The following is a 14,242-nucleotide window of genomic DNA, read 5'->3' on the forward strand; positions in this document are numbered from 1 at the left end:
CTAAATTTGGAGAGAACTAATGAGTACTACCTTCTTTTCATAAAAGATGGACATGAATTTCCTGAGGTCACTTCTCATGCCACATGGAAGATACTACTAATAGTAGTAACTTGTCCTTAGTAAGAAAAATCTTTCTAGACAGTCACTACTATTGATAAAGACAACAGGAGCAATGAAATTTATACAACACTTTAAAGTTTGCAAAATACTTTACATTAGCTATTTCATTTGATGCTCACAATAACTCTGGGAAGAATTTGTTACCATTATCCCAATTTTACAAAGGAAGAATCTGAGCCTGAAAGAGGGATTTTGTCCCAAGTCACTAAAGCTAATAAGTTTTTGAGGTAGGATTTCAACTCGAATGTTTCTAACTGGGAATGTGGCACTCTGTTTCCTATACTCCTTTGCTGACATAATTAAGGTGAAGTTACTCTAGAAAATGGAGGGTGTTTCAGTGTATATGACCAGACATAAAAATTTCTGCTCATAATTCAAAAGTCAAGTGAGCATGGCATCTTGAGATAGCTCTTTGCCTCTCTTCAACATCTTGCTGTTTGCTTGCTCAGTCCTTAATTAGTAGGGCCTGAACATTTTGTCTCTTATTTGAATCCTTAAGACCTGATTGTGATTCCTGGATTTCACCCAGCTTCCATTTTAGACACTGGCTCATGTATCTGACCTTTTCAGTTCTTTGCTCATTTGACCCTTATGTGCATGGGAATTTTTCACCAGCACCTTTCCTCTACCCCCTTTCCTACAAACACAATGCTAATGATCCATATCTCTCAAGAGGATTTGCTCAGTCATTTCATTCAGCCAAGCCATTGAAATGCCCCAAACTTTATAAGGAGATTTCTAAGTGGAAGTGTCACAGTGGTAGGAGATCCTCTTTTTAGAGTTATAGAACCTGTCATATTTTAGCCTAACCTCAACAATGAAATCTTCTTCAATCTACCTCAGGACCCATATTCAAAATGTAATAGAAAGTTTCTTGAAAGTGACCAGAACTAAGTGCTGCTATCCACTTCTCATGATTTATGTGTGACCAACTGATACTTCCAAAAGAAAGTCAAGAGGGAAAAAAAGGTCTGCATTTTGCAACATGGGTAGTGTTTTCATTTCTGATTTAACTAAATGCAGAATTCTCAGGAGAATATGTTTCATAGAACAGGATTTAGCTTTCTGAGCTATGATACAGCAATTGCTAGCTCTTGCCTGACAGGAGCTCAGATTTTAATGTTTCCCCCAGATGCAATGAGGGCTAAGAATAGGAGCTACAACTGTGGTTTTCCTCCTCCCTTGAACCTAGCTAAGATTTTTCTCTGGGAGAAGCTGCAACTGGACAATTCCCAATTAAAGAAGGGACAAAAATATTGAATTAGACAAAGTTATGAGTCGGTAATCAAGAATATCGATTGTTAAACAATTGATTTTGTGTCCTGGATCTCTTTGGTAAGTTGGTGAACCCTATGTACTCCTCAGAATGATGCTCTTAGATTCGTAAATTAAAATTAATAGGATTTCAAAAGAAACCAAGTATACTGAATTACAATAATCAAAATATATATTTTTAAATGAGGACACAGAGACCAGTTTAAAAGTTCCTAGTAGAGGTAGCAATTGAAATCTGTATCAGAAATTGTACAGAAAATCACAAAAGTAGAGAGATAAACCAAGAAAATTGTTGACAGTCAAGTAGTACGTTCACACATGAGAAATCAAGAGGGGTCAAGGTTTACAGTTCAAGAAAGTGTGTAGCACATATGTTTTGCAGGCATACACCTATTTTTAGCCCTGGGGATGAGACATCAGCCCTCTCTTCTAGCTTCAACTACATTAATTTCAGTTGGAGTGCTCTCTACCTTCCAATAGCATTATCATAAAAAGAAACTGGCCATATCTCATTGTTCTATCTAATAGAAATACTTATAATGAAAGCAACAAAGAATGTACTTTCCTAGAGAAGGGATCATCTCATTCAGAGGCTTTGAAATAGACACAGAAAGGAAAAAACAAATTCCCAGATATGTCAGAAACCAGATACAATAGAAAGTATCAGTATGACATAGGGAAAAGACTGGCAGTAGAGGCACTCAATGACCTATAGCAAATAATGGCATGAAAGGGGGAAGGAAAAAAAGATATGCCTTGCCAACTGTGTTGGCATTGTCCCCTAAGGTTGGTGGACCCTTTCCATCTGACTTGCAAATGAAATCTCCTATTTAAATTGTCTTCCCCAATTAGGATGTCGGCTTGAGAGCAGGTACCAGTCCTGCTTTTCTATTTGTAAACCCAGCACTTGCTACAATGCAGTGCACACAGTAAACACTTGACAAATACATTCATTCATAACCTGGCAAAGTCAGTGCTGTTATTATACCAGTTTTGCAGATGAAGAAATAGAGGCTGAAAAATTAAGTGACTTCCTCAGTCACCTGACACTGAGCAAGTGTCTGACACAGGATTCATTAGCAGATCTGCCTCACTTAATGCCATGCTCCTTCTCTAACACCAGTTACATGCTTAGCACAGAAACAAGATACATTTGCAATGGGGTACTTTGATTTCTGTTGAAGGTATCTCTCTGATAGTCAAGAAAGGTTATATACTTTCTGATTTGCCAATCTCCTTCCTGAGCACAAACTCCAAGGAAGTCAGTGACATAAAAAAATATATATGACAAAATGGTCACAGAAACTCGTTTTTGCAGAGGAAAAAATGGGAAATTGAATAGGTGCCAGTTGGGAAATGATTGACAAAGATTGTGATATATGAACATAATGAAGTATTATCATGTCATAAATAACAAATATGAGAAATTCCAGGAAACACAAGAAGATATCTACGAAGTTGTGCAGAATAAAATAAGTAGAACCTAGAAAACAACATATATCATTTACAATAATGTAAGGAAAATAACTGTAACAGGCAACTGATCTCAATTGAACTTCATATTGATGATGGAAAACAAGTGATATAATATACTTCTTACTATCTATATCAGCCTGGGATGGCAGATATTTATAGTTGGCACCTGTCACAGAGCCTCCATTAATGCTCCTGGTAAACTGTGCTATAGGTTATGAGATGTAGGTCTTAAGTGAACCCCAAAGATAATTGCTGGGATTGTTGAGATACATCTATCTTTTCAGTACCAGTAGCCTAGACTGGCTCATAGGTTAGGACAATTTTACTTCCATCCTTTCCATTATCTGCAGTGGCCTTGGTCTGTTTAACAGCAACAACATCAACAACTTTAGTGATTTCAGCTTCCCTCTCACCCCTCTGCCTCATCCTCTCATCATCACCAACTCAGGCAATCATCCCCAAACCTTACGACAGGGTATAGGATACTTTCTGGCCAATCAACTCATCTGACTCCCTCAAAATATGTCTCCTTTCACAGTGTCCCAGGATCACTTAGTTGACCCCAGAGTCCTTAATCCTTTCAAGGCTAATCTCTCCAGTAAATGCTCCCTTGGCCCTTTTATAGCAATTCTGAGCAACTATATAAATTTTTGCATTCAATTTAGACAGAAGAGATTCCACATACAACATTAGTCTTAGCAAGCACTTTGGCCCCATTGATAAGGAGGATGATATCCCATAGGTCCTCCTTGTCCATACTCATCTTCTCATCCCTACACCCATAAGCAACTTCCTGGCTGCCATAGAACCCAGGTTAAAGCCTCATCATGAATGGTCAGTAACTCTGGAGAAGATTAAGGTCAGGAGTAAAACATTCAAAAATGCTTATCTTGAAGGATCATAGAGACCTAGAAGGGACCTCAGAGACCACTGAATACCACACCTTCCTTTAACAAATAAAAAAATGAGGTACAGGGAAGTAACATGACTTGCCCATGGTATTCCACACAGCTAATAAACATCTAATACGGGATTAAACCCAGGTATTCCTAACTTCAAGTCCAGTGTTTTAGCCAGTATGCCATCACTACTAATGGGAAAGGTAACTCTGGTAACTGTTTTTCCTTTTTTTTTTAGAAAAGAGGAATGAGGTAGAAACATAAAATCAGAGAACTAAGATTTTGGCATGAAAGAATTAAGAATGAAAAAGAAAGAAATAACTGCCAACCAAGATAATTCACTAACAACCATTTGTTCTAGGTTAATTTTACATACTTTTTTTGACAAGATTGCTAGATGGGTAGATTAGGAAAGGTTCTATTAGAAATAGAACCATAGACACGGTTCTGTTTTTCTTGCATTATATTTGGCAAAACCTCTCATCATATTGTTGTCTCATCCTAGAATCAGGAAGGGACGACAATGGGGGCTAAATGGATTTGAATTTGTGTGAATATCTGGATTCGATAAGTGTTGATTGATCCAAATTAATTTTGAGGAAATTTTTCAGTAAAATACTCCATGTGACCTTGCTTGCCTTGAGATATTCAATACTTTAGTTAACGACTTAGATTAAGGCATACATGTTATGCTTTTCAAATTTGCAGACAACTTGTTTTTCCTCACACATGACTTTCCTCCTATCTCTGAGTCTTTGCACCGGATGACCCCTAAGTCTGATACTCTCTATTGTTACCAATACTTCTTAGAATCCATGGATACCTCAAGATTCAGTTCAAATACTACCTTCAGTAAAAGCTCTTTCTTGGTCTTCTCAGCTGCTAGTGCATTCCCTTCTAAGGTTACTTTTAATCTGCTCTGTTTGCATCTTGGCTATACCAATATACAGATATGTTGTCTCCCTCTTATAGTGTAAGAGTGATGAGGACAAGGGTTTTTTGTTTTCACTTAGAAACATCCTTGCTGTCTAGCACAGTACTAAGTACAAATAAGAGCTTAATGAATGCTTGTTGACGCCCATAGCATGATATTGTGGTGGTGGTGGTGGGGGGGGAATATAATTCACTGGATGCAACTATCTTTGTCAGTATGATATACCTGAAAGAAGACATAAGGGAGAGAATGGAATAAGTATTTTTATAGCACCTACCATGTGCCAGGCACTGTGCTACGAACTTTTTTTTTTTTTTACCAATATGCAATTTCATCTTCATAACAACCCTGTGTGGTAAGTGCTATTATTGCCATTTTACAGTGGAAGAAACTGAGGCAAATAGAGATTAAATTAATTTTTCAGGGTTATACTGATAGCAAGTATGTCAAAGATTGGATTTTAACTCAGTTTTTTTCTTATTTTATTACTTATTTGTTTTTTTAAAAAATATGTTCATTTTATTTATTGTTAATGTTCTACAATCACTACCATAAAACTTAGATTTTTTTTTTCTCTTACCTACCCCCCACTACCCCCATCCCTCCCCAAGATGGCATACAATTCTATATAGGATCTACACATACATTCCTATCAAATACATTTTCATTATAGTCGTGCTGTGTAGAAGAACTAAAACAAATGGGAAAAATCATATAACAAACCAAAACATAATACACACACACACACACACACAAATGATCTGCTACATTCTGCAATTGAATTCCATAGTTCTTTCTCTGAATGTGGAAGGCATTTTGCCTTAGAAGACCACTGGGATTTTTTTTATGTCCTTGCATTGCTATGAAGATCCAAGTCTATTAGAAAAAATTCTTGCACACTGTGGACATTGCTGTCCACAAAGTTCTCCTGGTTCTGCTCTTTCCACTCAGCATCAGGTCATATAAGTCTTTCCAGGCCTATCTGAAGTCTTCTTGTTCATCATTTCTTATGGCGCAATAGTATTCCATTACATTCATATACCATAATTTATTCAGCCATTCCTCAATTGATGGGCATCCCCTTGATTTCCAGTTTTTGGCAAATACAAAGAGCACTGCTATAAATATTTTTGTACATGTGGGACTCCATTTTTATGATCTCTTGGGGATACGGTCCTAGAAGTGATATTGCTGGGTTAAAGAGTGTGTACATTTTTGTAGCCCTTTGGGCATAGTTCCAAATCGCCCTCCAGAATGGTTGGATGAGCTCACAGCTCCACCAACAATGAATTAGTGTTCCAACTCTGCCACATCCTCTCCAACATTTATCATTTTCCTGTTCTGTCATGTTTACCAAGCTAATAGGTGTGATGTGGTACCTCAGAGTTGTTTTGATTTGCATCTCTCTAATCAAAAGTGATTTAGAGCAGTTTTTCATAGATTATAGATATCTTTAATTTCTTCCTCTGAAAATTGCCTGTTCATATCCTTTGACCATTCATCAATTGGGGAACAGTTTTTTTTTCTTTTACTCCAACCCCAGAAATATATTTCATACACCACCTAGCTAACTCTGAAAGAGTGTTGCTCATAGACACAAAAGAGTCTTTTGGTCTGATCCTTGCCACAACCTTTACCAACTATGTGACCATGAAATAATCACAAAACATTTTTCCTTGTATTAAAATGAATATAATAAGACTTGTAGCACCATGGAACTCAGGATTGGAAGGGAAGAATGAGATAACATCTGTAGAGTAAAATACTTTGCAAACTTCTAAGTTCTATGTGAATGTCGGCTACTATTAAAAGAGATATGACCCAGATAAAAAAAGTAGTTAATTGGTTTTTGAACTGGTTGATTGACCATAACCAAAGGATATTTATTAATGGATTGTTGTCGATGTGGAGAAGCTCTATAATGGAGTACCCCCAAGATACTGTCCTTGGTTCTATTCTGCTGGACACTTTAATCACAATTTCTCTAAATAAGTAGATGACGTGTTTATCAAATTGGAACACCATTAAACTGGGAAGGGTAGGTTATACATTGCATGACAGATTGTAATTCTTGAAGGTAATTGACAAGTTGTGAATAAATGAATAGATGGATGGATGGATGGATGGATGGGTGGATAGATGAATGAAATGAGCAGAATGAAACAAGAGGAATGAAACTTATGAGATAAGATTTAATAGGGATCCCTATAAAGTTCCACTGTCCTCTGTCCTGACCAGAACAAATTTTTGATATTATGCCTAATTCTTGGCATGACTTTTGAGAGAGGAAATTGGAAAATTGGAACACCGCCATAAGAGAATGACCAGAAATTATGAAAGGAATTATGGTTTATAAAATATGGTATATAAGAAGATGTTGGAGGAACTCAAACCTTTTAATCTACAGAGCCTAAAGGAAAGATAATGAGTGTCTTTGTCACTGCCCATCAAAGGATCTTAGGCAGAATTCATGATTTGAGCAAAGTTTAACTAGATGTCCCTTGAAGTATCTAATATTTTTAAGATTCTATGATCTTAAGAACTTATGTTCTCTAATTAGCTGGGTAAAAGAGATGAGCATGTTTTTCTCCATGCACTAATTCAATACTCTTTCTAGAGTCATAGAAAGGCTTAGTTATTATTTATTTCAATAAGTTCATGAGTTCAGGGATGATTCTAGTAAAGATATCATAAAACAGCTAGACATTATTGAATTCTTAGAAAGCTTTTTCGATAAATGACATTTGGGCACTATAAAAATATGATAATTTGGAGTTCTATTTCTTACCTTCTGTGTTGATGCCCTTCCATCCCAGTATGGTATCCTTTCTAGCATATAGGACAATAAATTACTATACGACTAGAGAATAAAATTTTTGTCCAATTATAAGTAGATTCCAGGTCATCTTAATTGGGAAGATGAATCTTGGTTGTCTTTTCTGTTTTGGGGTGAACTGAAAATATTGCTTTTCATCATTTTCCTCAGATTCCTGAAAGTGATGACTTCATTGATTGTAAAGAACAGACACTAAAAAAAATCTTACTTAGATCATTCTTCCTGGACTTCTGGAATATGTGAATTGTGTTTTATCAGGATAGTTTCCAAATGAGATTCTGTGTAGTTCAAGGAAAATAATCAACAGATTACAAAGAAAGCTAAACTATGCGAAATGTTCTGTGACTTCATTAGTGTAACAAATTTCCCTCAAATTATGAATGGATTATCATATCAATCCTTGAGAGTTACCTGAAACACAGAGCTTAAATGATTTTCCCAAGGTCATTTAGCTAACAAGTACCAAACCTAGTTCTTCCTGAAACCACCTTAGCACTCTATGCACTATACACTACCTCTATAACTCTAAAACATGAAAACATTTAAGGTATTTGGGTGATTTGGGAAAACTGAGCAATCCAAGTGAAATTAAGGTAACTATCATTTACTTTGTGACCCTGGGCAAGTCATCCAACCCTGTTCAGTTCAGTTTCTTCATCTACAAAATGAACTGGAGAAGGAAATAGCAAACCACATCAATATCTTTGTCAAGAAAACTCCAAATGGGGCCATGAAGAGTTGAACATGACTGGAATGACTAAATAACAAAAATCACTTACATAAAAAGATTGGGTGGTATACTTGAAATAATTTTGGACTGAGTTACAATAATTTATTCAGGAGTCTAGAGTCTAGATAGAATCTCTCATCCATTTGGACTTCACTTAAAACTGCCTCTGTGGCAATGTTGAACATGTTTGGTAGGCACTTCTTCTGTCTTATGCTCTCTCTTGTATGACTAGCTTGCTATTAACAATAAGAATTATTCATTTATTATTTAGTGTTTAAGTGCCCACTATATACCAGTCTCTGTTCTAGGAGCTGGAGATACATTCTTCACCCTCAAGAAAGTTACATTCTATCAAACAGAAGAATGGTGGTGTAAAACCCAATGAAACATTTCCACCCAATTAGAGCTGTCCAAAAGTAGAATTGGTTTTCTCAAGGAGTCCTAATTTCCCTGTCACGAGAGTCTTCAAGTATAGAATAACTGAACCCTTGACAATGGTGTTATAGAAGGGATTCTTATTTGTCTGTGTATTTGGATTAGAGTCATTGAGCTTGGGATCCTTAAACTGAGCATCTGTGGCTCCTTTAAGGGTCACTGGACATATTAAAGAGGGTTTTTGAATTTATATTTTCATATTTTGACAACCGTACTTCAATTCAATTCAAATATTTGATCTTTGTTGTAATCCTATTCAATTTTATGCATATTAAGCATTAGTTTCAAAAGGGATCCACAGACTTCACAATTCTGTCAGGAGTCCATGACCAAAAAAAAAATAGTTAAGAACACTTGTATTACTTGGAGTTTTGTTTATTAAAAACTGCTAATTCTGTGGTTCTGATAATTTTCTAATGCACAACTAGGATAAAATTATTCCCTTGGCCATTCACTCACCTATCGCCCATTGCCTCTTCTTCCCAAATCTAGACTCTGCTTACAATAGTCTTAAGATACTTTCATGGTGTCTCTGATACTATTTAATGTCCTGACTATGAATCTGTGCTGGCTGAATGTGATATCTTTCAGGACTCTCTGATCTTATCCAAATCCCCATAATTGACTTCCTTGACATTTCTTAAGTCACCGTTGTTTGACTTCATAAAGTATCTTTTTTAAAGATTTCTTGTTTCTTCATTTTTTTTTACTCCTGACTTCAAGATTCTACTGACTCCTTAGTTTCTTCCTATACTGGTCAGTTATTTCTGATCCTTGGCGAATCTTTAAAATAATGTTTCTATAAGTCTATCTTGAAATGGCCTGTCCTATCTGTCCATTATCCCAAACCTGAATCTGACTTGACATCTACCTATTTCTCCAGACTTTGCTATCTTTTCCTTTATCTCAATGACCTTCCTTGCGGTGGAATCTGCTTTTTACCTGTCAGGATTAATACTGGGCCAGGCAGAAGGCAGAGGTAATAGAGGTAATAGGGAAAGTCTCTAACGAGTTAAAGGTATGTGATTTTGACTTAGAGCATTATTAGCATTATTGGAACTTTACCCTAAATATAAGAAAAAGGGAAAAAGGGAACTTTTATACAATAACATTAATAACCATTTTATAGTACAAAATGTTATACAACCAATATTTAAAGAATAGTGCATTAATGGAACATTATGAGAAAATTAAAATGACAAGCATAAGTACAAGGAAATACATAAAGACTTATGGAGTGATACAAAGAAAAATAATGAGAACCAAAAGTATGCATAATAACTGTATAAATGAGGAAGGTATGTTCAGCATGAGATTATTAAGATTCTGCTAACTTCATCTTTTCCTTAATGAGATGTCAAATTAATTTGATTAGGAATGAACTTGCTTTGGCCCTAGGATGCTCTCCTTCATATTGAAGATAACTGACTAATTCATAGTAAGTTCATACACAAGGGACATACTCTTGGACTTAGCTTTTATTAAACACTATGTACAAAGCACTGTGCTAACTTTTCAGAATATGAATATAAAAGAAAGACAGTCCTTGCTCCTCCAAAGGTCACATTACACTTAGCAAGATAACATGTGTGTATAGTTTCAGCAATATGTCAGATGAAAAGATGCCATGGTTCTTAGATTACAGTGGCAAAACAGATGAGAATGCCTCTTCTTTGATGTCATTTCCATGGATATACCATGTCAAATTTTGACACTGGATCATATGACAGTGCCACAGACTCCGGTGACAAGAATTTCCTTTCTGGTTCTTCAATTGATAGATCTATAACACGTGAAAGTGTACTTCACAGGTCATGTCTCCATAGGGGTTGCATCTCGAAATGATAGTTGTAAACACTAGACTGGAATCACTGCTGTAACAAAAGCTTTTGGGTTTAGCTTCCTGAGCTGTCACCATCTTATTTGTGAAGGTGGTGATGGTGGATTGATATCCCTGGTGCATCCTGCCTACTGTCCCTTCCTCACTGTGCCTTGTTTCTTCAGCTAGGCTGGCTGCCCTGTGAGTGACAGTTGGCAGAGATGGCTGAATCTTTTCCCATAAGAGCCACCTCCCCAAATAGTATAGACTGTGAGGGCTAAGCTGCAAGGAAGCCCAGCAAAATGGATTTGAGGGTCTGTATAGGTTCCCATATTCAAGTAAAACTCAGAAAATTTATTATTGTAATTGATATACCAGCTAATTAATTTGATAGTTTCCAATGAAAGTTATGTTTCTGGTTTAGCACTATCATGTAAACATATGTCTCAAGATCACCATTATCCAACATCCATGGAAAGGAAAATACTATGGACAAATTCATCTAATAAGGCATTTGTCAAATGACTACTATTTGAACACTCTAGGAAGTGGGATAGAAAAATTAAAAGTATAGAGTTTTTACCCACAAGAAGCTTATAATCTAGTGAGGGAGAAAAGGCAAAAACACAAATAATGACAAAAGAGAGTCAATGAAAAAGGCACAAAACATTGTGAAAGTTCAGAGAAAAGAGTACCCACTTCCAAAAGGAGGAATGAAGGCAGACTTCATGAAGGAGGGGACATTTGAGTAGGATAGGAGATGAATGAATGGAGATAAAGTCATCCAAGGCACAAAGGCAAGAAAACATGGAACATATTTAAGGAACACTGAGTGGCCTGCTTTGCTTAGAGCATAATATACTTGAAAAGAAATGTGAGATAAGCCTGGAGTCTAATTATGGAAGGCCTTGAATATCACATTAAAGAGCTTGGACTTTATTGGTTATACAATGAGGGTCCATTAAATGTTTTTGAGCAGAGAAGATATGTAGATTGGCACTGTATATTAGCAGGCTTATTCTACAGGACCTACTGGTATAAGAAGAGGCTGTTTCAGTGGTCCTACTTCAGTGGTTAGACGAAATACAATGAGAACCTAAATCAGATTCAGGACCATGGGAATTAGATAGAGAGGAGGGGGATGCAAGGCATTACAGTGTAGGGAGTGACAACTGATTTGATAGGAGGGTTGAAGTAGAGAAAGATAGTTTCTTCAGAAACAATATAAGCCCTAATTCTAGGTTAATAAGTTAATCAATAATCATTTATTAAGTGATTTCTATATGCCAGGCACTGGGGATCTCAATCAGAAGTTCCTAGCCTCAAGAAGCTTACATTCTATTAGAAGAACATAAGGTCTCAATGATCTGAGTGCCAGAAGAAAACATCACACATGCAAACCTGCTTTCACTAACTAAGGACATATGTTCAAGACAGAAACTCCCTTGTAAATAGCATTGTGATTTTGGTCAGTTCCTTTTATTGCTATAGATATGACCCATACCTTAACTGTGACATTTATACATTTTACGCAGTAGATATAGTAAGGAGCCCCCATATTTTCTGTTCACATTGAAGATATCACCTACAAATGCATAGAGTAAATGTCCTGTTGTCTTAGGGAAGGAATGAATGCTGACTGCTTAAATAAATCTCTGCTTTTTCCTTATCACTCATCCTCACTATTATAAGAGAATAATTGTGAATACTCCAGGCATGTATCTCAAGTTAAATATATTGCATCATATTGTTCATGCATTGTTAACTAGGACAGTGTAAAACAGTGTTCCTTCTCTTCCCTTGGGATTCTTGTGAATGTTAAATGTATATTTCATGAGGCTATTCCAGCAAAATATAGACACACGTAAATAAAACAAGACTCAAACTTGACAGGGGATTGAGGCTATGGCAATCACTAGAGTTTGATTCATCTACTGCTGTTTTTTCCAATAGCAATGTGCTTCATTAAAATGCCATCTTTCACCAGACAAGATGCTCTACATCTGGTACCAGGGAGGCTGAGGCTGATGGGTCTTTTGAGTTCAGGAGTTCTGCGCTTCAGTGGACCACGCCAATGCATGTCTGCACTAAGTCAGGTATAAATGTGGCACTCCCCTGGGAATAGCCCAGGGAGAGGGGCAAAATAGCTTATGTCAAAAAAAGAGATACAGAGAGGCCAAGTCTTGCAAAGCAAGGTAAGGCATAGCATGAAAAGGAAAGGAGGGGAGAAGGGAAGAGACAAAAGAAAATGAAGGTAGCAGAAAAGAAGAGATGAAAAGAAAAAGGAGAGAAAGGGAAAGGAGAGAAAAAGAGAGTAAGAGAAATGAGGAAGGGAAGGGAGTAATGGGAAAGGGAGAAGACAGGAGAAGAGAATTTTCCATTTTCCAGCATTTCCTATTTTGAGACTGCTATAGAACATGCTGAAAATGTACTAAATTAAATTGTTGAACGGCACACAAACCATATAATTGTGCTTCACTTTAATAAGCACCACAAAAGACAGTACTCGGGAGCTGATCTAAACTTTGCAGTACCACCCCACTCTATCACGATTACATCCTGACCGAGGTATTACTTTCAATTTGGGCTTTACACTTTAGGAAGGAGATTGCGGGACAGGCAATGTGACTTAGTGGATAGGAGTGACCTTGAATTCAGAAAGACCTGGACTTAAGTTTGGCCTATGACTTACAGTGACCTATATGACAACGAGGAAGTCACTTATCACTCTCTGAGTTTCCTCATCTGTAAAATGGAATCAATAACTTCCTGTTACCCAGAGCTATTCTGAGGATCAAATGAAAATGCATTTTTAAAAAATGACTTCTTGCTAAACATAATGGTATTTATCTTCCCAGTGCTCCAGGCAACTCTCCTCAACTGAAAGTTCCATAGTAGGTACTGACTTGCAGAGTAGAATTCAATTGGACACTTTCTTCTGTCCTTGAATATATATCACTACCTTGTCCCAGGTCAATTGGACCATGTCAGATCCCAGTCCTGGATTATATTTATCATTTGTCCCCTCCCCTCCAACTTGTATGTTGTTGAAAAGAAGGGGTAAAGCCCATAAAACCATAGTGACTGCACCTACAATAAGTTTTTTCTAGCTAACCTCAACTGAGACTTTACCATAACTAGACAATCTTACCTAATCCTCCCAAACTGATTCTATAAGATAGTGAACAATCTCCTTTATCACAGCAACTTCTGAAACTTTTCTGTACCTTTTCATGCCTCCTATGTCATTTCTTCCTGAAGACTTGCCTTATATTTCACTGAAAAAGAGGCCAACTCCTACTTCTCTCCTCCTCCTCATCTCTCATTTTCTGAAAAGATCTCACATTATCTCCACCTTTTCTTCAGTTTCAGATGAGATAACCTTCCAGTTTGCCAAGATGAACCTCTCTACACTTCCCTTTGATACCTTCCACTCTTATCTTCTCTGAGAGATTTTCCCCACCATCATCTTCCTTCCTTTCTTCCTTATCTTTTATCTTTCTTCCTTCCTTTCTTCTTTCTTTCTTTGTCTCTGTCTCTCCATTCTTTCACTCTGTCTCTGTTTTTCTCTGTCTCTCTCTCCTTCAGTCTCCTATTTGCTGGTATCTTTCTAGTTAAATAAAAATATATCCAACTCTTCTTTACCTTTAAAAAAACATTACTAGATCCTACCACCCCTGGTATATGTCATTCTATATCTCTCCTCTCTAATACCACT

At 36.7% G+C, this 14,242-nt stretch overlaps 1 pseudogene; it reads right to left on the minus strand.

Annotated features, from left to right (window-relative positions):
- Positions 1-2,243: 2,243 nt before the first annotated feature.
- On the minus strand, positions 2,244-3,634 carry LOC140532036 (triosephosphate isomerase pseudogene; annotated as a pseudogene).
- Positions 3,635-14,242: the final 10,608 nt, after the last annotated feature.

This window comes from Notamacropus eugenii, chromosome 3 (assembly GCF_028372415.1).
Source record: "Notamacropus eugenii isolate mMacEug1 chromosome 3, mMacEug1.pri_v2, whole genome shotgun sequence".
In the NCBI taxonomy this organism is placed as follows: Eukaryota; Metazoa; Chordata; class Mammalia; order Diprotodontia; family Macropodidae; genus Notamacropus; species Notamacropus eugenii.